General features: G+C 39.4%; 1 long non-coding RNA gene across 1 annotated transcript; it reads right to left on the bottom strand.

Moving 5' to 3' along the window:
- Positions 1–719: 719 nt before the first annotated feature.
- LOC131805651 (uncharacterized) lies at positions 720–18,836 on the bottom strand. Its single transcript, XR_009343741.1, has 2 exons — positions 2,758–18,836; positions 720–2,660 (listed from the first exon to the last, which is right to left on the bottom strand). It is a non-coding gene; the product is annotated as an uncharacterized LOC131805651 (long non-coding RNA).
- Between the last annotated feature and the right edge of the window lie 3,175 nt (positions 18,837–22,011).

Below are 22,011 nucleotides of genomic sequence, written 5' to 3'. Positions count from 1 at the left end.
AAAAGTAAGATCACCTGCAAAGCAAAATAGCTGCAGCAGCAACATGTAAGTGGTGAGTTGTACCAATAAACATCTATTTTTTTGTTGTGATAATGATTTTTGCTTTGCAATCAGTGATTGGGATTTGTGATGAATGACTGTTTTGCATAGTAACAAGCAAACCAAGCGATCAGACCTTATTTTTTTTCTTGGTTCTAATTTTTACTTTATTTGTTACTTCCTTACTTCCCAACTGAAGTTTGCTTGTTTTTTTTAAGCTGTGCGCTACAGTCATTCGGACGTACTCGTCAATCAATCGCATTATTTGTTACTTAATATAATAATTATATATTGTTGAATCATGAAATTTATAAGTAGTGTATCATATTTTTACATAGTGGATATTAAACATAGTTTTGAATTAATTGGTTAGTTTTATATCATAAATAGAAATCCATGTATAATATACTCTATAGAATAAATATTGAATTTGTCATGAAGTTCTAGTTTTCTCATTAGTTTCTATCGGGTGTGAACACGAAACAAACTAACGATCAATTGGAGGGACTTTAGACAAAGTCGAACATGGGTGCATATCTAAAGTCAAAGATAGGGTGGGTTTTGAGCACCGTCTCCCGAATATCCGAGGAGAATAGTTGATGTGGGGATTGATAATTTTGTGTTTTCCTCTGTTTAATTGATCCACTGGGGAGTTTCAACAGTCATCCGAAATATGGTAGATTAATTGTTTTTTTTTTTTTAGTTTGTTTCCATAGTATCAGAAGGGTACATACTTTTGTGGACGCGTCAGAAAAGGCCTATGGTGCTGTGGTGTATCTTCGGACTATGCTGCCGAACGCCAGGCATATAGTCAGACTCCTTTGTTCAAAATCAAAAATAGCACAAATAAAGGAGATCACGTTGCCAGGGTTAGAGCTTTGTGCCGCTGAATTGGGGGCAAAACTTACTGCTAAAGTCAAAACCGAATTGGGTTACGAAGGTCGGATTCAGAGATTACACTGTACTGGATCAATTCGGAACCATCAGTACTAAGACGTTCGTTGCCAACAAGGTAAAAAACATACAAGGCAGATCGCTAAGCACTCAATGGCGACATGTGGGGACAAAGGATAATCCTGCCCCAGATCGTCTGTCGGGATGTCTGATGTGGTTTTATGGACCCACGTATCTACATGGAAATAAATCTCTGGAAATCAAGCACAAGGGTTCATTTAGACGATTACAAATGCTGGCAGTTGAAGAAACATGGAGTATTGGACAAAACAAGCTCTATACATACTTTGACTCCGATTCTTGATGACAGAGGAATACTTAGAGTCGGTGGCTGGTTGGAAGAGCCAACCTTAGCATACGACACAAAACACCCGATGTTGTTACCACACAACGATCCAATTGTGAAACTCATTCTAAGCATGATCCATTTAGAGAATAGCCACTGTGGCTCACAACTATTGCTGGCAACGTCAAGGCAAAAATATTGGATAATTAAGGGGAAGGCTATGGCTCGCAACATTGTGCAAAATTGCGTAAGGTGCACCCGGGCCAAGCCAAAGGTATACAACCAAATCATGGGAAATCTCTCACCGAGCAGGGTCACACCTGCAAGGCCTTTTATTGTCTCCGGCGTTGACCATTGCGGACCACTATGGGTCCACTACAAAATACGAGGCAAGCGACCACACAAGGTTTACATCGCTGTCTTTGTCTGCTTCCAACAAAGGCTGTACATTTGGAAGTAGTTACAGACTTAACAACGGAAGCATCCATTGGAGCATTGAAGAGATTTATCTCTCGGCGAGGGAAATATCAAACCTTATATTCAGACAACGCGACGAACTTTGTTGGAGCCAAAAATCATCTCGATGAATTTAATGAGGCTGTCTTTGGAACGAAAGGCAAGAAGATAATAGCGCAGACGTGCTCAAGATAAGGGATCGATTTTCAGTTTTTCCCCTAAGAGCACCACGACGGAGCCGTTTGTGTAATTGACGTAAAGACAATAAACGGCGAAATTAAAAGAGCCATAACCAAATTACCTTCTTTATAAGAAACGGAACCTCTTCCGCCATCTCCAAAGGACCATCTCCAAAGGGCCATCTCCAATAATCGATCACTCACCAAAGAACTATCAATTAAAAACTAGTGGCTCTCAATTAGCTGAAAGCTGAAACTTATATTTGGTTTTCGTTTATCCATTATGCAACGTTCGTGGATGCGATTTGAAAATTTTCTTAAAAATTGTTATGGCTGCATGATGTTTTAAACTCTTTTCTCTTTTGTCATTTTGTTTGTTACTCCTCGAAATAAACTTTTTTAGACTCCATATAGTGTACGTTCTTAATAAGTGTAAAGTTCTATGTTAATTTTTTTTTAATTTGTGGGAATAACTTCTTAAGTTATGTAAATACAATCAAAAAATCATAAACATGGACTGTAAATTTGAGTTGATATAGCACATTTAAAACAAAATTAACTTTTTAATTATACAGTTAGCTAGACCAAAACAATTATTTTCATATGTTACATATTACGGAATATATTTTATTTTGTATTTTAGAAGAATTTATAGACATGATGGAATGATTCCACATTAGTTGTCACAGAAAATTATCCATCGTCAGCCAGTTAGAATGTTGCATGGTTCCTTATTTATGCATTTTCTAAAATAACGAGATAAAAGAGGAAAACATTTATTATGAATAGAAATATAAAGAAAACAATAAAAAGTGCAACAACTTATTTTCACTTATGACATACCTTATTTTGTTTCGCCATATCCAGTGCTTCTTTTTTGCTACGTAGGGCGCAATCTTCCAATGTTTCTGCTGCTTCAAACATACCTTGCCTGCGGTATAATGCGCCCAAATTCTTTAATGTTGTGGTAACCGTTGGTGAATCAACTTTTGCGGCTTTGAGCCATCCTCCATATTCATTTTCTCTGTTGTCGTACTTGTGTTCTTCTCGTTCTTCTGCGACCAATTAAGGAACAAATAGATAAATATATGACAAAACATACTGGCTACTAAATTTGGAAAGGTATAATTGTTAAGTTTGTAAAAAACGTGTATAGGATGGCCTGGAGAAGGGAATATAATATTAGGTTACTTCGGGATTCTGTCGCCGCCCTCAAAATTCCACACCTGACGATCACAGGTTGGGCACTATAAGGGTATCTTTGTTTTGAAAACGTCCACACGCTTTCCGGCGGACGCAAAGAAGTTTCCTATACATATTTGAATATTTTATCAATCCGCTTTTCTGTCAAATGCACCAATCATTGCAAAGTATTTCTAGTCCTACATTGTTTCTGGCTTGATAAACCTTGCTGTCCGTTCTGTGTTAATAAGCAATTTCATGCACCGTCTTACTTTAGGTTAAGAGCTTTTTTCTCGATTAATCCTTAACAGTATCTCCTTTTTGAAAAAAAGAAACCATGGACTTAGTATTTTCGTGTTTCATTTACACTAAACAGTCTTACTTTTAATTAAAACTCTAATTTCTTCAAATTGCAAATTGTCACTGTTTTGAACTTACACCTCTGAGTGCAAGGCTGTTATTTGAGAATTTGTTTCCATGGTTCTTACCAAACTTTTTAACTTTTTTCGTATATTTTGTATTTCACTCCCAACAATAATGTTTATTTTATACTTTTTTTATACAGACTCAATATCGAATGGAAAAACATTTGTATAAACAAGGTACACTCCTTTTTTGTCTTTGTAAAACTTTATTTATTATTTTTGTATATAGATTTTACAAATGAACTATTCTATTTTTGATAATAGATTCAATTTTTTGTCTGTTCCTTATTTCTTTCCCTTATTTTTGATTGATGATTACGTTTTCTTTTAATCAAATGGTTGTATAACAAAAGAAAATTTCAAATAGGGGAATTCTTATTGACTAGCCCGTAATTGTTAAAGCATTTAGATAAAATCTAAATCGCAACACTGGCGAATTTAAGTATTTTTCGAAAGTCTTTTCCCATAGATGTTTTAGATAAGCATAAATGGATTATCTAAAAGGACTATGAATCATGGCTATTATGTTTCTAAATAGAAAAAGATCTCATAGCCATAGGGTATAGAATGTCCTGGTGACGATCCTACGCACTGGTTGTCCTTGGCCTATCCCGCATCCTATTTAAAAGAAGTCCTTTGAACTAACCCATATAAAGACATACACAGGTCGACAACAAAAGGATCATAGTTACACTCGACGAACTCGATGTTACAACTGACCCATTAAAAATACGAATGCAACTAAATCTAATATTGTACAATTAAACACTTTCTCTTTTGCAGAATTGGATACAATACTTATTTGTCACATTAAGTACGCGAATAGACTGTTTCGGATATTTTATTTAAAATCGGGCTATTTCAAATGCTTAGGTTTTATTGCACTTATCTCCAATTCTTCTAAGGTCATAGCTAAGAAGATTTAGAAAGTACAGTAGTTTGACCGCCATTTGTATCACTGGATGAGTGTCGTCATTTTATCGCAGACAAAAGAAGTAATACAATAAATCTCATGTTTTTGTTGCTTGTTATAAATTAAATTTGTCAAATGTTTTTCACTTTATTTTTCTTTCTAATTTTTTACCTGTTATGTATATTTTATATATTATTTTTTATTTATTTTTATATGTTTTTTTCTTGATTTTTTTTAAAGTACTGGTTCCTCTTCTATTGAGCTTACGATCTCGTCACTTGGGTAAAAAAGTTTTTTGTCATAGAAGTTATTTTTAAAATAACTTCTGGGGAGAATATCCCAGACAAAAAACAAGTGAACTGATGAGGATTTGTTGCTCTTTCCGAAACCTGGATATTCCCATCGTTCTCCACTAATAAACAAACGTTGTTTTTATAAAAACTACAATAAAGGGATTAAGCCTGACCATTCTGCAACAACAAAATACTATAGTATCCCGAACAAACAAGCCGTCACTGTACTGGTTAATTTCTATAGATTCTTTGCGTTATGTGAAGGGCCATCCAATTTATGACGATAGGGGCATTTTGCTAGTTGTTTTGTCGAACTTCTAAGTGCTGAATGCGATTGAAGTAGAAAGAGTCATAACAAGGGTTATAACTTCGTTGCGGAACAATTGTACATCCCGTAAGTAAAAGAATATACACGTAAATTTCGTATAAACTTATGTGTATAACTTTTGAAATGTTTTTATGATTTTGGACTGTTTGAAAGTTTTTTTTTTTTTTTTGATAATAATAGATTATTCTGTTTTGATGCAATGAGAACTGTAAATTCGAAATTCTACGATCTGCCCGCCTAATTCTATGTCCTAAGTTTCAAGTGGATCCATGAGCTTTGCTTTCGTTTGTGTCGCTCAATTACTTAAAATGTCAAATAAGCGAAATTTAAATTTTCCAATTTGAATAAACAAAAACTCATCGAAATACTTTACTTCTTTTCTTCCATTTTCCCCATTTACAGAACAACATTTTCTGTAAACCAAAATTTTGATCTCAAAATTGATTATGATATCGTAACAACATAGTGTCAATACTTTAACTCTAACTTCTCGTACCTTTATACTTTTACGCCTTTGCTAAAGTTTCTGTTCCATTATGTCTGAATTCTTCACATTCGGAAGTGCCCTTAGCTCATTCATTCATGCAACGCACATCCGAAGTAAAGAAACAAGATCTGTGCCACTATTGTTTCTCCAAAACGCATCACGTACGAAATTGTACATGAAAAACAAGTGAGTTGAGTGCCAAAATAGAGTGCCACAACACAATGCTTCACGTTCTTAGACATAAATCCTTCCACTTTGATCTGCAAATCTGTTTCATTCACTCCTAATTCCTCACAGTCCCCTACTTCTGGGAACGGAGTCATTCAATCTTGCTGCGTTCCTATTGCACCACTCTGTCCAATAGAGACCTATTTCGCCTGAGCTTGACTCTAGTGACCCGTACATTGAATGTATGGAGGTAGCGGTCACGTGTGGAACCGCCCAGGCGGAGATGCTTAGCGTGTACATACCGCCGTTAAAGTGCTGCGCCCCACGTTATATGCCCAATATCAGTTCACTTCTGGTAGGCAATAACCGTCTGGTGCTAGGGGATTTCAATGCCCATCATGAACTATGACATTCCGTCTTAGGTAATGACCAGCGAGGCATGCCGCTGGCTGAGCAAATCGATAGCTCCAAGTTTTAGCAATAATTTCGCTAGGCTCAGAACGACTCCCTATTATTGCCGCCATCAACAGACCACCCGATTTTATAGATACTGAACGCCGCAACTTTCCTTAACCATGAGAAAGCCAACTAGCAAGATTTCAGAGAATATACCAATCGCCGCTTCAGTGAACTGCCCAACCCATCTGATGTACAGGTAGCAGATAGGTGTTTCCGGGACAACATCAAAGCTGCAGCCGCTCGTAATATACCTGCTGGTCGAATACCTGAAATAAGACGAAATTTCCTAGCAGAGGCAGCGGGATAAGCAAATGAGCGAGATGAGTTTCGCCGTACTAAACCTAATAACCCCAGAGTCAGGGAACTAACTCTGGAGGTAAACAGGTTAGTCGGCAAATAAGCGGAAAAAGTTGCTAGAACTTCTGAAGCTTTGGAACATCAGTACCTGATCGAGTAAACTGTGGGCAAAGGTTAAGTCGCTCTCGAACCCTGGAAAAAAGGATGATCGGACATATGTCTCATTTAACGGCGTAGAAGTGACAGATCCGAAGAGGTGTGCGTGTTATTTAAAGCGGCAATTCACAGAGCACTCCGGGAGTGACAGGGCTAATAGAAGAATCTACGCCGTGTACGATCTCTTCCAGCCGAGGAGGTACCACCACAATTTACGTTGGAAGATGTTGCACATGTCATCAGAAGCGCAGTCATCTAAAGCGCTTGGTCCTAACGGAATCTCTATGGTGATGTTGAAGCAACTGGATGAACCAGGAGTTGAGTATCTCACCAAACTCCTCAACCGGTCCTTAGCCACCCTTATAGTTCCCGATGCATGGAAAATGGGCAGAGTGATCCCGCTACTGAACAGGCCGATATCACTTTTGTCACCAGTAGCAAAGACGAAGGTTTCCCAGTAGCTGATAATCAACGGATTCCGAAAATTGCATAGCACAACGATAGATTTAGCTTTACACGCCATCTCCACACATATCAGCAGATAATTCAACCAGAACAGGCCGTGCGACAGAACAGTTATGGTGGCACTTGATTTATCAAAAGCTTTTGATACAGTCAATCATGCCACTCTGTTCGAGTACATTGAACGCACCGCCCTCCGGCCAAGTTTGAAACGTTGGATTGTAAACTACATATGTGGACGCCAGTCGTACGTGGAATTCAGAAACAAGTAGTCGAGCTACCGTATAGTGAAACATGGATTTTCCCAAAGTGAGGTGATATCTTCGGAACTGTTTAACCTCTACCTTTCTGGCATTCCACGCCCTCCAGACGGCATAGAGATAATATGTACGCAGATGATTGTACGCTCGTGACGTCCTTAATTAGTTGATCTAACCGCCTTTTTCGCTGCGAGGAATATGAAGATATCCGCCACTAAATCGAGGGACACATTTTCACCTCATGGACTGCGGAGATGAGGCTATCTTTGAATGTGCAGGTCGATAGAGTTGTAATTCCGACCACCAACTACCCTAAGGTCTTAGGGGTCACATACGATAGCCTTTTCAAGTCGTCCCCGCATACCAGAGCAATCTGCGATAATGCTATGTTCTCATTGCACTTTGAATCAAGTTCTTCGCTCTCAGTATTAGGTACACGAATTAACCCGTTCATACAGCACGATTCGAATTCATAGTAAAATAATTCCTTTTCCAAACAATTTGTTTGTTGATTTTAATGGGAATTTATACGAAAATACATGAAATTCTCACTAATATGAATAGAAGAAATTATTGTTTTCTCCCAAAGATTTATTATATAATTAATTTTACAATTTTCATTCATGTTTTCAATTTTTGTGTAAGTGTTGACACTCTGAACGTATTTTTCTATTTTTAAATTCTGCTGGAAAGACACTTGTCAAACATTTTATCTGCCGATAAATACATTTTGAAAATATTGCCTCTTTTGAAAATAATGCCCATTTCGGTTGAGAAAACAAAATTTACTTTCGTTTGAATGGGCATACACCATTCAACATTGTAGTTTTCATTCATAATTTTCAGTCTTCCCAAAATTTTGAAAAATTTCATAAATTGTTCTATTTTGAATTTTTAAATGTCATAATTTATTTTTTCGATAAATGCTTTCATTTATTAGGGTGGCGCACATTTCATCTTAGTTCAGCAAATTTTGTGTGGGGAATTAAGTAGATGTTTCTTAATTAATGGCCGAACAAGGAATAGAAAGCGAATCACGTGCAATGTGATCCTAGCATAAGATTAGAAATAGGAACAAGGTTCTCAAGTCTCTTGCCGGCAGCACTTGGAAAGCTGATAAGGAAACCTTGTTGACCTCTTACAACGCGATAGACCGGTCTGAGTAAACGATGCGGTTCCGGCCAACTTTAGTGCTACGCAGTGAAAAAATATTCAGTCCTGTCAGAATGCCGCCATTAGATTACCGACAGAGCGTGTTACCGACAGAGCCATACGAGTCACCATCTGGTGGATAGGCAACCTCCGCCCAGGCACGTAAGGAAAGACCTTCATGATCTAGAGAGAGGGGTACAAAGGTATAAGAGCCTCTAGATCAACAGGCCTATCAAGTGGGACTGAATAGTATTCGTTCTAACGCGGTCTCAGAAGTTATGGAAGGATATAGAGTGAATACTGTATTAGGAGACCATCCCCTTCAATCCAAAAAATGAGCTTAAATACGTGGATGATGTATTTTCCGGTGCACCTTCAATTTCCAATACAATTCAATCCAAAAATAAAAATGAGCTTAAATCTGCTCTACCATCAACTGGTCCCTTCGCAAATCAATAGACGATCTATGATCTACCAAATGATCATTTTTTGTGTGATGATTTCCTAAACATCGACGATATTAGTACAGCAAAAATGCTAGGAATTCGTTGCAATGCTCGTGTTCCTACACAAAAAAGGGAGATTATTCCATCCTCATTATAAACTTATATTTCCAAATATATTTTAATAGATATATATATATATTTTGTTTTTGTTGCTTGTTATGAATTAAATTTGTCAAAATTTTTTCATTTTTTTTCTTTCTACTTTCTTTACCTGTTATTTACATTTTATATATTATTTTTTATTTATTTTTATTTTTTTCTTGATTCTTTTATTTAAAAGTACTGGCTCCTCTTCTGTTGAGCTTAAGGTGCAAGTACATAACAAGCTTGAAGTCATGGCTAGGCACATTAATGTCAAATTATAATGGAAAACGACGGCAGGATTTTAGTGCGGCTCTGTAATCCCTTTATGAAATGTAACAAAATATGCGTAGCCATGACTTCAAGCTTCTTATGTACTTAGACCCTTACGATCTCGTCACTTGGGTAAAAAAGTTTTTTGTCATAGAAGTTATTTTTAAAATAACTTCTGGGGAGAATTTCCCAGACAAAAAACAAGGGAACTGATGAGGATTGGTGGCTCTTTCCGAAACCTAATTATTCCCATCGTTCTCCGCTAATAAACAATCGTTGTTTTTTTTATAAAAACAACAATAAAGGGATTAAGCCTGTCCATTCTGCAACAACAAAATACTATAGTATCCCAAACAAACAAGCCAGCACTGTACTGGTTAATTTCTATAGACTCTTTGCGTCATGTGAAGGGCCGTACAATGTATGACGATAGGGGCATTTTTCTAGTTGTTTTGTCGAACTTCTGAGTGCTCATAGGCGGAGATATAGCGATTGAAGTAGAAAGAGCCATAACAAGGGTTATAACTTCGTTGCGGAAAAATTGTACATCCCGTAAGTAAAAGAATATACACGTAAATTTCGAGTCAACTTATGTGTATAACTTTTTAAATGTTTTTATGATTTTGGACTGCTTGAAAGTTTTTTTTTTTTTTTTTTTTTTTTTTTTTGATAAAAATAGATTATTCTCTTTTGATGCAATAAGAACTGTAAATTCGAAATTCTACGATCTGGCCCCCTAATTTTATGTCCTAAGTTTCGAGTGGATCCATGAGCTTTGCTTTCGTTTGTGTCGCTCAATTACTCAAAATGTCCGTTTTTGGTTTTTAAATTTTCCTCAATAAATGAATTTAGTAACCAACCTGTAATCACAACTGTTGTTATTGGTAAGCGAAATTTAAATTTTCCAACTTGGATAAACAAAAACTCATCGAATTGTTTTATTTCTTTTCTTCCATTATCCCCATTTACAGAACAACATGGTGTCAATAGTTTAACTCTAACTTCTCGTATCTTTATACTTTTACGCCTTTGCTAAAGTTTCGGTTCCGATATATCCATTGTATCTGAGTTCTTCACACATCATTCGGAAGTGCTCTTATCTCATTCATTCATGCAACGCACATCCGAAGTAAAGAAACAAGGTCTGTGCCACAAGTGTTTTGTCCAAAACGCATCACGTACGAAATTGTACATGCAAAAACAAGTGAATTGAGTGCCAAAATAGAGTGTTACAACACAATGCTTCACGTTTTTAGTCATAAAAACCATCCACTTTCAACTGCAAATCTGTTTCATTCACTCCTAATTCCTCACAGTCCACTACTTCTGGGAACTGAGTCATTCAATCTGCTTGCGTTCCTATTGCACCACTTTGTCCAGTACAGACCTATCTCGCCTGAACTTGACTCTAGTGACCCGTACATTGAATGTATGGAGGTAGCGGTCAAGTGTGGACCGCCGAGGCGGAGGTAATTAGCGTGTACATTCCGCCGTTAAAGTGCTGCGCCCCACGTTATATGCCCAATATCAGTTCACTTCTGGTAGGCAATAACCGTCTGGTGCTAGGGGATTTCAATGCCCATCATGAACTATGGTATTCCGTCTTAGGTAATGACCAGCGAGGCATGGCGCTGGCTGAGCAAATCGATAGCTCCAATTTTTGCACAGTGAATGAGGACGCGCCCACCAGAATAAGGGAAGACTGCCACAGTTCGCCGAAAATGTCTATCGTGCCCCCAGGTCTGACGAATGGCGTAACGTGGCAATCATTTCGCTAGGCTCAGACCGCCTCTCCATTATTGTCGCCATCAACAGACCACCCGATTTCATAGATACTGAACGCCGCAACTTTCCTTAACCATGAGAAAGCCAACTGGCAAGGTTTCAGAGAATATACCAATCGCCGCTTCAGTGAACTGCCCAACCCATCTTATGTACAGGTAGCAGATAGGTGTTTCCGGGACAACATCAAAGCTGCAGCCGCTCGTAATATACCTGCTGGTCGAATACCTGAAATAAGACGAAATTTCCTAGCAGAGGCAGCGGGATAAGCAAATGAGCGAGATGAGTTTCGCCGTACTAAACCTAATAACCCCAGAGTCAGGGAACTAACTCTGGAGGTAAACAGGTTAGTCGGCAAATAAGCGGAAAAAGTTGCTAGAACTTCTGAAGCTTTGGAACATCAGCACCAGATCGAGTAAACTGTGGGCAAAGGTTAAGTCGCTCTCGAACCCTGGAAAAAAGGATGATCGGACATATGTCTCATTTAACGGCGTAGAAGTGACAGATCCGAAGAGGTGCGCGTGTTATTTAAAGCGGCAATTCATAGAGCACTCCGGGAGTGACAGGGCTAAGAGAAGAATCCTACGCCGTGTACGATCTCTTCCAGCCGAGGAGGTACCACCACAATTTACGTTGGAAGATGTTGCACATGTCATCAGAAGCGCAGTCATCTAAAGCGCTTGGTCCTAACGGGATCTCTATGGTGATGTTGAAGCAACTGGATGAACCAGGAGTTGAGTATCTCACCAAACTCCTCAACCGGTCCTTAGCCACCCTTATAGTTCCCGATGCCTGGAAAATGGGCAGAGTGATCCCGCTACTGAACAGGCCGATATCACTTTTGTCACCAATAGCAAAGACGAAGGTTTCCCAGCAGCTGATAATCAACGGATTCCGAAAATTGCATAGCACAACGATAGATTTAGCTTTACACGCCATCTCCACACATATCAGCAGATAATTCAACCAGAACAGGCCGTGCGACAGAACAGTTATGGTGGCACTTGATTTATCAAAAGCTTTTGATACAGTCAATCATGCCACACTGTTCGAGTACATTGAACGCACCGCCCTCCGGCCAAGTTTGAAACGTTGGATTGTAAACTACATATGTGGACGCCAGTCGTACGTGGAATTCAGAAACAAGTAGTCGAGCTACCGTAGAGTGAAACATGGAGTTTCCCAAAGTGAGGTGATATCTTCGGAACTGTTTAACCTCTACCTTTCTGGCATTCCACGCCCTACAGACGGCATAGAGATAATATGTACGCAGATGATTGTATGCTCGTGACGTCCTTAATTAGTTTATCTAACCGCCTTTTTCGCTGCGAGGAATATGAAGATATCCGCCACTAAATCGAGGGACACACTTTCACCTAATGGACTGCGGAAATGAGGCTATCTTTGAATGTGCAAGTCGATGGAGTTGTAATTCCGACCACCAACTACCCTAAGGTCTTAGGGGTCACATTCGATAGCCTTTTCAAGACGTCCCCGCATACCAGAGCTATCTGTGATAATGCTATGTTCTCATTGCACTTTCAATCAAGTTGTTCGCTCTCAGTATTAGGTTCATACGGCACGATTCGAATTAATAGTAAAATAATTCCTTTTCCAAACAATTAGTTTGTTGATTTTAATGGGAATTTATACGAAAACACATGAAATTCTCATTAATATGAATAGAAGAAATTATAGTTTTTCTCCCAAAGATTTATTATATAATTAATTTTACAATTTTCATTCATGTTTTCAATTTTTGTTTAAGTGTTGACATTCTAAACGTATTTTTGTATTTTTCTATTTTTAAATTCTGCTGAAGAGACACTTGTCAAACATTTTATCTGCCGATAAAAACATTTTGAAAATATTGCCTCTTTTGAAAATAATGCCCACTTCGGATGAGAAAACAAAATTTACTTTCGTTTGAATGTGCATACACCATTCAACATTGTAGTTTTCATTCATAATTTTCAGTCTTCTCAAAATTTTGAAAAATTTCATAAATTGTTCTATTTTGAATTTTTAAATGTCATAGATTATTTTTTCGATAAATGCTCCCATTTATTAGGGTGGCGCACATTTCACCTTAGTTCAGCAAATTTTGTGTGGGGAATTAAGTAGATATTTCTTAATTAATGGTCGAACAAGGAATAGAAAGCGAATCACGTGCAATGTGATCCTAGCATAAGATTAGAAATAGGAACTAGGTTCTCAAGTCTCTTGCCGGCAGCACTTGGGAAGCTGATAAGGAAACCTTGTTGACCTCTTACAACGCGATAGGCCGGTCTGAGTAAACTATGCGGTTCCGGCCAACTTTAGTGCTACGCAGTGGAAAAATATTCAGTCCTGTCAGAATGCCGCCATTAGATTACCGACAGAGCCATACGAATCACCATCTGGTGGATAGGCAACCTCCGCCCAGGCACGTAAGGAAAGACCTTCATGATCTAGAGAGAGGGGTACAAAGGTATAAGAGCCTCTAGATCAACAGGCCTATCAAGTGGGACTGAATAGTATTCGTTCTAACGCGGCCTCAGAAGTTATGGAAGGATATAGAGTGAATACTGTATTAGGAGACCATCCCCTTCAATCCAAAAAATGAGCTTAAATACGTGGATGATGTATTTTCCGGTGCACCTTCAATTTCCAATACAATTCAATCCAAAAATAAAAATGAGCTTAAATCTGCTCTACCATCAACTGGTCCCTTCGCAAATCAATAGACGTTCTATGATCTACCAAATGATCATTTTTTGTGTGATGATTTCCTAAACATCGACGATATTAGTACAGCAAAAATGCTAGGAATTCGTTGCAATGCTCGTGTTCCTACACAAAAAAGGGAGATTATTCCATCCTCATTATAAACTTATATTTCCAAATATATTTTAATAGATATATATATATTTTTTGTTTTTGTTGCTTGTTATGAATTAAATTTGTCAAAATTTTTTCATTTTTTTTCTTTCTACTTTCTTTACCTGTTATTTACATTTTATATATTATTTTTTATTTATTTTTATTTTTTTCTTGATTCTTTTATTTAAAAGTACTGGCTCCTCTTCTGTTGAGCTTAAGGTGCAAGTACATAACAAGCTTGAAGTCATGGCTAGGCACATTAATGTCAAATTATAATGGAAAACGACGGCAGGATTTTAGTGCGGCTCTGTAATCCCTTTATGAAATGTAACAAAATATGCGTAGCCATGACTTCAAGCTTCTTATGTACTTAGACCCTTACGATCTCGTCACTTGGGTAAAAAAGTTTTTTGTCATAGAAGTTATTTTTAAAATAACTTCTGGGGAGAATTTCCCAGACAAAAAACAAGGGAACTGATGAGGATTGGTGGCTCTTTCCGAAACCTAATTATTCCCATCGTTCTCCGCTAATAAACAATCGTTGTTTTTTTTATAAAAACAACAATAAAGGGATTAAGCCTGTCCATTCTGCAACAACAAAATACTATAGTATCCCAAACAAACAAGCCAGCACTGTACTGGTTAATTTCTATAGACTCTTTGCGTCATGTGAAGGGCCGTACAATGTATGACGATAGGGGCATTTTCTAGTTGTTTTGTCGAACTTCTGAGTGCTCATAGGCGGAGATATAGCGATTGAAGTAGAAAGAGCCATAACAAGGGTTATAACTTCGTTGCGGAAAAATTGTACATCCCGTAAGTAAAAGAATATACACGTAAATTTCGAATCAACTTATGTGTATAACTTTTTAAATGTTTTTATGATTTTGGACTGTTTGAAAGTTTTTTTTTTTTGATAAAAATAGATTATTCTGTTTTGAAACAATAAGAACTGTAAATTCGAAATTCTACGATCTGGCCCCCTAATTTTATGTCCTAAGTTTCGAGTGGATCCATGAGCTTTGCTTTCGTTTGTGTCGCTCAATTACTCAAAATGTCCGTTTTTGGTTTTTAAATTTTCCTCAATAAATTAACTTAGTAACCAACCTGTAATCACAACTGTTGTTATTGGTAAGCGAAATTTAAATTTTCCAATTTGGATAAACAAAAACTCATCGAATTGTTTTATTTCTTTTCTTCCATTATCCCCATTTACAGAACAACATGGTGTCAATACTTTAACTCTAACTTCTCGTATCTTTATACTTTTACGCCTTTGCTAAAGTTTCGGTTCCGATATATCCATTGTATCTGAGTTCTTCACACATCATTCGGAAGTGCTCTTATCTCATTCATTCATGCAACGCACATCCGAAGTAAAGAAACAAGGTCTGTGCCACAAGTGTTTTGTCCAAAACGCATCACGTACGAAATTGTACATGAAAAACAAGTGAATTGAGTGCCAAAATAGAGTGTTACAACACAATGCTTCACGTTTTTAGTCATAAAAACCATCCACTTTCAACTGCAAATCTGTTTCATTCACTCCTAATTCCTCACAGTCCACTTCTTCTGGGAACGGAGTCATTCAATCTGCTTGCGTTCCTATTGCACCACTTTGTCCAGTACAGACCTATCTCGCCTGAACTTGACTCTAGTGACCCGTACATTGAATGTATGGAGGTAGCGGTCAAGTGTGGACCGCCGAGGCGGAGGTAATTAGCTTGTACATTCCGCCGTTAAAGTGCTGCGCCCCACGTTATATGCCCAATATCAGTTCACTTCTGGTATTCAATAACCGTCTGGTGCTAGGGGATTTCAATGCCCATCATGAACTATGGTATTCCGTCTTAGGTAATGACCAGCGAGGCATGGCGCTGGCTGAGCAAATCGATAGCTCCAAGTTTTGCACAGTGAATGAGGACGCGCCCACCAGAATAAGGGAAGACTGCCACAGTTCGCCGGAAATGTCTATCGTGCCCCCAGGTCTGACGAATGGCGTAACGTGGCAATCATTTCGCTAGGCTCAGGCCGCCTCTCCATTATTGTCGCATTCAACAGACCACCCGATTTCATAGATACTGAACGCCGCAACTTTCCTTAACCATGAGAAAGCCAACTGGCAAGGTTTCAGAGAATATACCAATCGCCGCTTCAGTGAACTGTCCAACCCATCTGATGTACAGGTAGCAGATAGGTGTTTCCGGGACATCATCAAAGCTGCAGCCGCTCGCAATATACCTGCTGGTCGAATACCTGAAATAAGACCAAATTTCCTAGCAGAGGCAGTTTCGCGTACTAAACCTAATAACTCCAGAGTCAGGGAACTAACTCTGGAGGTAAACAGGTTAGTCGGTGAATAAGCGGAAAAAGTGGCTAGAACTTCTGAAGCATTGGAACATCAGTACCAGATCAAGTAAACTGTGGGCAAAGGTTAAGTCGCTCTCGAACCCTGGAAAAAAGGATGATCAAGCATATGTCTCATTTAACGGCGTAGAAGTGATAGATCCGAAGAGGTGCGCGTGTTATTTAAAGCGGCAATTCATAGAGCACTCCGGGAGTGACAGGGCTAAGAGAAGAATCCTACGCCGTGTACGATCTCTTCCAGCCGAGGAGGTACCACCACAATTTACGTTGGAAGATGTTGCACATGTCATCAGAAGCGCAAAGTCATCTAAAGCGCTTGGTCCTAACGGAATCTCTATGGTGATGTTGAAGCAACTAGATGAACCAGGAGTTGAGTATCTTACCAAACTCCTCAACCGGTCCTTAACCACCCTTATAGTTCCCGATTCCTGGAAAATGAGCAGGGTGGTCCCGCTACTGAACATTGATAATTCAACCAGAACAGTCCGTGCGACAGAACAGTTATGGTGGCACTTGATTTATCAAAAGCTTTTGATACAGTTAATCATGCCACACTGTTCGAGTACATTGAACGCACCGCCCTCCGGCCAAGTTTGAAACGTTGGATTTAAACTACATATGTGGACGCCAGTCGTACGTGGAATTCAGAAACAAGTAGTCGAGCTACCGTAGAGTGAAACATGGAGTTTCCCAAAGTGAGGTGATATCTTCGGAACTGTTTAACCTCTACATTTCTGACATTCCACGCCCTACAGACGGCATAGAGATAATATGTACGCAGATGATTGTACGCTCGTGACGTCCTTACTTAGTTGATCTAACCGCCTTTTTCGCTGCGAGGAATATGAAGATATCCGCCACTAAATCGAGGGACACACTTTCACCTCATGGACTGCGGAGATGAGGCTATCTTTGAATGTGCAGGTCGATAGAGTTGTAATTCCAACCACCAACTACCCTAAGGTCTTAGGGGTCACATTCGATAGCCTTTTCAAGTCGTCCCCGCATACCAGAGCTATCTGCGATAATGCTATGTTCTCATTGCACTTTCAATCAAGTTGTTCGCTCTCAGTATTAGGTACACGAATTAACCCGTTCATACGGCACGATTCGAATTAATAGTAAAATAATTCCTTTTCCAAACAATTTGTTTGTTGATTTTAATGGGAATTTATACGAAAATACATGAAATTCTCACTAATATGAAATAAATTATTGTTTTCTCCCAAAGATTTTTTATATCAATTTTTTTCAATTTTTGTGTAAGTGTGGACATTCTGAACGTATTTTTGTATTTTTCTATTTTTAAATTCTGCTGGAGAGACACTTGTCAAACATTTTATCTGCCGATAAAATCACTTTGTTTAATATTGCCTCTTTTGAAAATAATGCCCACTTTGGTTGAGAAAACAAAATTTGCTTTCGTTTGAATGTACAAACACCATTAAACATTGTAGTTTTCATTCATAATTTTCAGTCTTCCCAAAATTTTGAAAAATTTCATTAAATTTGTCTATTTTGAATTTTTAAATGTCATAATTTTTTTTTCGATTAATGCTCTCATTTATTAGGGTGGCGCACATTTCATCTTAGTTCTGCGAGTGATTTAATGGAACAAAGAACAAAAATCTTTGTTCGCCCAGCAAATTTTGTGTGGGGAATTAAGTAGATATTTCTTAGTTAATGGTCGAACAAGGAATAGAAAGCGAATCACGTGCAATGTGATCCTAGCATAAGATTAGAAATGGGAAAAAGGTTCTCAAGTCTCTTGCCGGCAGCACTTGGGAAGCTGATAAGGAATCCTTGTTGACCTCTTACAACGCGATAGGCCGGTCTAACCCGGTTGCGAGACTATGTTGCTTCGTGCTGTACCAACGTAGTCCCCAGTGAGTCCACGACCTCGTTGTCAACTTCCGAGTCGTCGTCGGTGTATGGAACCCCCCGCAGTCTCTAGAACAGCAACCTTTACAACAGCACTTAACGCCACATGTTGCTGTTCCAATTCCGGACAATGCATCATTCTTGCAGTTCAATTGCAACGGACTTCGATGTAAAATTGATGAGATAGTGGATTTTATGAATCGGAGGAATATTAAGATCGCAGCGGTGCAGGAAACCAAGCTCAATGAAAATTGTAGCTTACAACGTTGCAATGGTTACAACGTATTGAGGAAAGATCGCACCAGAAGTGGAGGTGGGGGATTAGCGTTCCTGTTACACCATTCTGTTCAATACAGACCTATCTCGCTTGAGCTAGTCTCTAGTGACCCGTACATGGAGTGTATGGGGGTAGCAGTCAAGTGTGGTACTGCCGAGGTAGAGGTGCTTAATGTGTATGTCCCGCCGGTTAATAGCTGTGAACCGCGTTACTTGCCTAATAAAAGCCCACTTTTGGAAGCCAATAACCGCCTGGTACTAGGGGACTTCAATGCCCACCATGAGTTGTGGCATTCCGTCCTTGGTAATGACCAGAGGGGATCAGCGTTGGCAGAGCAGATTGACTGCTCCACATTTTGCACGGTAAACGAGGATGCCCCCACCCGAATAAGACCCGGTCTGATAAATGACGTGACTTGGCCGCCCGTCATTTCTCTTGGCTCAGACCATCTCCCGATAATCGTCTCCATCAGCAGATCGCCCGATTTCATAACCTCTGAACGCCGCACTCTCCTTAACCATGGGAAAGCCCACTGGCCCGAGTTCAGAGAGTTCACCAACCTTCGCTTCAGAGAACTGCCCAATCGGGTAGCTGAAAGGATTTTCCGGAACATCATCAAAGCTACAGCCACTCGCTATATACCTGCTGGTCGAAGAGCTCTTCCCGCCGAGGATGTACCTTCACAGTTTACGATGGGTGATGTTGCGAATGTCATCCGAAACGCTAAGTCATCTAAAGCGTTGGGCCCGGACGGAATATCAATAATGTTGAAACAACTGGATACGCCGGGAGTTGAGTATCTAACTAAAGTCCTTAACTTGTCGTTAGCCACCCACATAGTTCCCGAAGCCTGGAAAATGGGCAGGGTGGTCCCGCTACTGAAGCCTGGCAAGGATGCCAGGAAAGGCGAATCATACAGGCCGATTTCGCTTTTGTCGCCAGTAGCAAAGACTCTCGAGGCCTTACTCCTCCCCAGTATCAGAGGAAGCTATTCAGTTGCTAACCATCAACACGGTTTCCGTCCACTACATAGCACTACAACAGCATATCCACACATATCAGTCGAGGACTCAACCAGAACAGGCCGTGCCACAGAACAGTAGTGGTGGCTCTCGACCTATCAAAGGCCTTTGATACGGTCAACCATGCCACGCTGTTCGAGGACGTTGAGAACACTACCCTCCGGCCAAGTTTGAAACGTTGGATAGTCAACTATATGTGTGGACGCCAGTCGTACGTGGAATTCCGGAAAAAGAAGTCCAAGCCTCGTAGAGTGAAACAGGGAGTTCCCCAAGGTGGGGTGATATCTCCGGAACTGTTTAATCTCTACCTTTCCGGAATTCCGCGCCCTCCAGACGGCATCGAGATCGTAACTTATGCGGATCATGGCGTCGGGTTCTGTAGTTGATGACATATGTGTCAGGGTGAATAACTATCTCGCGGAGCTTGCCGCCTTCTTCCACGCGAGGAATATGAGAATATCCGCCACTAAATGGACGGCCACACTATTTACCACATGGACTGTTGAGATGAGAACACAGCTGAATGTGCAGGTCGAGGGGCATATAATTCCGACCACCAACTACCCCAAAATCCTTGGGGTCACATTCGATAGCATGTTCAAGTCTTCCGCGCAAGCCACAGCTATTTGCGATAAAATGAAAAGTAGGAACAAGGTCCTCAAGGCGCTAGCCGGCAGCACTTGGGGTGCGGATAAGGAAACCTTGTTGACCTCTTATAAAGCGATAGGTCGGTCTGTGGTTAGCTATGCGGCTCCAGTGTGGTCGGCGAATACAAGTGCAAAGCAGTGGAAAAGTATTCAGACCTGCCAGAATGCCGCCCTGAGAACTGCAACAGGGTGCCTCCTCATGACTCCTGTGGACCAATTACATGAGGAGACGAAGATTCTTCCCTTACGTCAGCATAATCATATGCTTTCGTTGCAGTATCTGCTTGGGTGTTATCGTGGGAGTCACCCTAACCATATGGTGGATAGAACTCCCCCACCCAGGCGTGTCAGGAAGGACCTGCACGATCTAGAGAGAGATATAAGAGAGAGCCTCTAGATCATGAAGCCTATCAAGCGGGTCTGAATAGCATTCATACTGATGCAGTCGCAGAGGTAGTTAACAATTACAGTATGAATGCCATACTCGGAGTCCACCCCCATCCATTGCAGCTGAAAAACGTCGGCTGCCTAGGCAAACCAGGGTAGTTTTGGCCCAACTACGTTCAGGATTGTGCAGCCGTCTCAATTCGTATTGGGCACGAATTGATGAGGATGTGCGGAACGCCTGCCCAGCGTGCGATACAGGACCGCACAACACGCTGCACTTGTTTAATTGTCCAGCCAAACCTACCCACCTCCGTCCAGAGGATCTATGGCTACAGCCCATAAAGGTAGCAGAATTCCTAAACCTGGACATTGAGGAAGAACCGGATTAATCAGAAAAACAACAGAACATGTAAAACTGTTTAGTATACGCTCTAACTCGGTCTCAGAAGTTATGGAAGGATATAGAGTGAATACTGTATTAGGAGACCATCCCCTTCAATCCAAAAAATGAGCTTAAATACGTGGATGATGTATTTTCCGGTGCACATTCAATTTCCAATACAATTCAATCCAAAAAAATGAGCTTAAATCCGCTCTACCAAATTATTAGCACAACAAAAAAGGGAGATTCTGCCTCAGCTCTCGAAATTATTCCATCCTCATTATAAAGTTAAATTTCCAAATATAATTTGATAACTCCTACTTTGGAGTTCTTGTAACGTTTTTGATTTCCACTGGCTATAATAATATAGTGCACACAAATCAAATAAAGACATGGATCATTCGTTTTCGTTTATTAGTAGATTCTAACAACGAGCTGATTGCTTTAAACTGTATAAGTTTCTTTTCCATTTACATACCAAATCTTCTTTATTTTCCTCCTTTCTGTCGCCATATATAAATTTCTGTTTCTATTCCGCCATTTTATATATACATCTATATTTTGTACTTTCACATTCAAAGTTTTTTTCGTCATTTGGGAATTTCCCTTTTTGACAAATCGGTTTACATCCCAAAGATACCATGTTTGATTATCATGTAGCGACTGAGCAAATAAGAATCATTACGACTGTATAAAGTCGAAAGAAAATCCAATAATCGATCACTCACCAAAGAACTATAAATTAAAAACTAGTGGCTCCCAATTAGCCCAAAGCTGAAACTTATATTTAATTTTCGTTTATCCATTATGCAACTTTAGTGGATTCGATTTGAAAATTTTCTTAAAAATGGTTGCATGACGTTTTAAACTCTTTTCTCTTTTGTCATTTTGTTTGTTACTCCTCGAAATAAATTTTTTAGACTCCATATAGTGTACGTTCTTAATAAGTTCTTAAAGTTCTATGCCAACTTTTTTAATTTGTGGGAATCACTTCTTAAGTTATGTAAATATAATTAAAAAATCATAATAATAAAATTTTATGTTCGTA

The sequence above is a fragment of the Musca domestica genome, unplaced genomic scaffold (genome assembly GCF_030504385.1).
Source record: "Musca domestica strain aabys unplaced genomic scaffold, Musca_domestica.polishedcontigs.V.1.1 6, whole genome shotgun sequence".
NCBI classification, from domain to species: Eukaryota; Metazoa; Arthropoda; class Insecta; order Diptera; family Muscidae; genus Musca; species Musca domestica.
The sequence above is the reverse complement of the archived record's forward strand: the minus strand, read 5'-3'. Positions and strand labels throughout refer to the sequence as shown.